Below are 3066 nucleotides of genomic sequence, written 5' to 3'. Positions count from 1 at the left end.
TATATATATGTATTTATATATAAAATATTGATTTACATGCTTATATATTTAGATAAAGATACACACACTTGCATGCATACATATACTTACATACATACACACACACACACACACACACAGAGGAGTATGCATGCTTGTGGTATTAAGAAGTTCATGTTACAAGTGTAGAATTTTGGGTTCAGTTTTGCTCTGTAGTAGCCTCAGACAAAAGTGTTGTGAGTACGTTTAGTTGATGGAAACTGAAAGAAAATCATTTGTATGCATACACACAGACACACACATGCACACACATACGCACTCACATATATGTATCTGTATATATTCTTTTATTTGTTAACTTGTTTCAGTCATTTGACTATGGCTATGCTGAAGCACCACATTTAGTTGAAGAACTTGATCCCAAAACATCTACTTCGTAAGCTTAGTACTTATTCTATCAATCTATTTTGTTGAACCACTAAGTTACATGGATGTAAACACACCAACATAGGTTGTCATGCAATAAGGAGGGACAAACACAGACACACGCACATAAATATATACATATATATGTACGATAGGCTTCTTTCAGTTTCTCTCTAGCAAATCCACTCACAAGGCTTTGGTTGGGCTGAGGCTATAGTAGAAGACAGTTTCCCAACGTGTCACACTGTGGGACTGAACCCAGAACCATGTGGTTGGGAATCAAGTTTCTTATACATCCACAAACACACACACACATGCACATATATATATATGTTGTATTACACGTTTGACATACAATATAACAGAATAATAATAATGTCCTTGCAAATCGTTCTACTCAAGATACTGGTAATAACCCTTGATAATACGCAACTCTAGGCTTTACTCTGCTCTGAAGGCTCTCTGCATATGTCCATTCATATTGTGGCACACTCCATTAGGAGCCAACCAATAGGGGTGTTGTACTTCTACACAGCACCTCCCCCTTTTGAGGTTGGCTTACTTATTTTTTTTTATATATTTATTCTTTATTTTTATCAATTGTATTCCCTTGGTGAGAAACTGGGATCTCTCTTTCTCTTCGCATTAATTTCTGTAGGTTTTCTTTTCCTGTTCGATCTACGTGTTGGTTCTGCTTTCATTTGTGGTTCTGGGACCTCAAACATGTCATACCATATATCAATTGGCTCCTCTCGCCGTTCTTGATTTTTGGTATATCTTTTCTATAATTGGTTAAAATTCCTTTTATGTTCATATTTTGGTCCTTTTACCATGTACATCACTTTACCCAGACGTCCAGTTATATTATCTTGTTCCCAGTCCTATTTTCTGTTTTTATATATTTTAAAATACACTTCGTCACCTGTGTTAAAAAATTTCGTTCTACTTTCCGAATTTTGTATTTTCCATTTCCTACTCAGCAACAATTTGTTAAACACAGAACGAATCTTTCTGGAGAACAACAAATCTGCGGGTGATCTACCCAACTCTACATTTGGATTCGGTGTTATTCTGTACACCTGGAAGAACTGTGTCATATTTCTATCTTCAAGGGCTTCCCGTCTGGTCTTTCTTAAGGTTCTCTTGAATGTGTTGGTCACCCTTTCCGCTAACCCATTTGACCTTGGATGGTATGGCGGAGTTAACCCATGCTTCATCTGGACCGACTTACAGAATCTTTCAAACACCTTCGCCATGAATTGTGTGCCATTACCTGACACGATACTACCTGGCACTCTATAACAGGTGAACAATTCTTCCAAGAATTCAATAGTCACATTTGTGGTTGGCCTTGAACATTTACACACTTCAGGCCATTTCAAATAGCTATCCACCACGATGATATAATAAGAGCCCTTTATTAGTCCTGCGAAATCCACATGCAGTCTAGACCATGCTGAATCCATTTTTGCTCATGGCTGTATCTGCACTGGGGGTGCATTTGCTGCCATAGCGCATCTCCTGCATTGTTTTACCAGTCTCTCAATTTGCTTGTCCATATTTGGCCAATACATGTAACTCCTCATGAGGCTTTTCATCCAGGAAATCCCTGGATGTCCTACATGGAAATCTTTCAATATTCTGTTTTGCAGTGCTTCAGGTATTACCACGCTTTGTGCATATAATACTACATCTTCACATACTGAATGATGCTTTGAACCTGCGTTCTGCTCATTTATATTATTTTTCGTGTTACTTTCCCCCCACAATAATTTTTTTTATCTTGATTATGAATATATCCTTCTCCAATTACAATTCAATTTCTTCCAGCATTACCAGCAAATCACATACTACATTGCACAAAATGTTCTTCAGTTCCATTTCTAGTTTTAACAATGCAATCACCGTGTCTTCAAAAGGTTCCTTATAATTTGGAATTAGCCTAGACAACCCATCTGTGTGTCCCATTTTCTTTGATGGCAAAAACTCCATCTGAAAATCATAGTTCAACAGGGTAGTCCATAGTGCTGAAAGTAGTTTGCTGAGTGCATGGGGATACTTTTTTCCAAACTGAAAATAGACAGTAATGGTCGGTGATCAGTTTGCAGTGTAAACTTCCTACCAGGTAGGAATTTATAGAATTTCTTTACTGTGAAGATTAATGATAAAGCCTCCTTTTCGATCTGGCTGGAAAAAAATTCAGCCTCAACAAATTACATCTGACACATGCAAGCATTGGAAATTACATATTAAACATTAATCATGTTTTTGTTTTTATTTTGACGAATCCCTTAACCCCTTGAGGGTCATTGGGGCACTGCTGCCAAGCAGCATATCTAAGGCAATAAAGCCTGGTGGAGTCCATCCCTATCCGGGCTAAACTCTTTTCTGCAGCTGAGTGGAGTGGAGCAACATGAAATGAAGTGCTTTGCTCAAAAACACAAGGGATTACCTGGTCCAGGGTTTGAAACCACAATCTTAGTCATAAGTCCAACATCCTAACCACTATGCAACATGACTCCACTATTGGTACTCATTTCTACAGCTGAGCAAACTGGAGCAGCATGAAGCGAAGTGTTTTGCTCAAGAACACAGTGCATTGCCTGGTCCAGGAATCGAAACTGCAATTTTATGATCGTGAGTTCAACACATTAACCACTA

This window comes from Octopus bimaculoides, chromosome 14 (assembly GCF_001194135.2).
Source record: "Octopus bimaculoides isolate UCB-OBI-ISO-001 chromosome 14, ASM119413v2, whole genome shotgun sequence".
In the NCBI taxonomy this organism is placed as follows: domain Eukaryota; kingdom Metazoa; phylum Mollusca; class Cephalopoda; order Octopoda; family Octopodidae; genus Octopus; species Octopus bimaculoides.
This window is presented reverse-complemented; position numbering follows the sequence as displayed.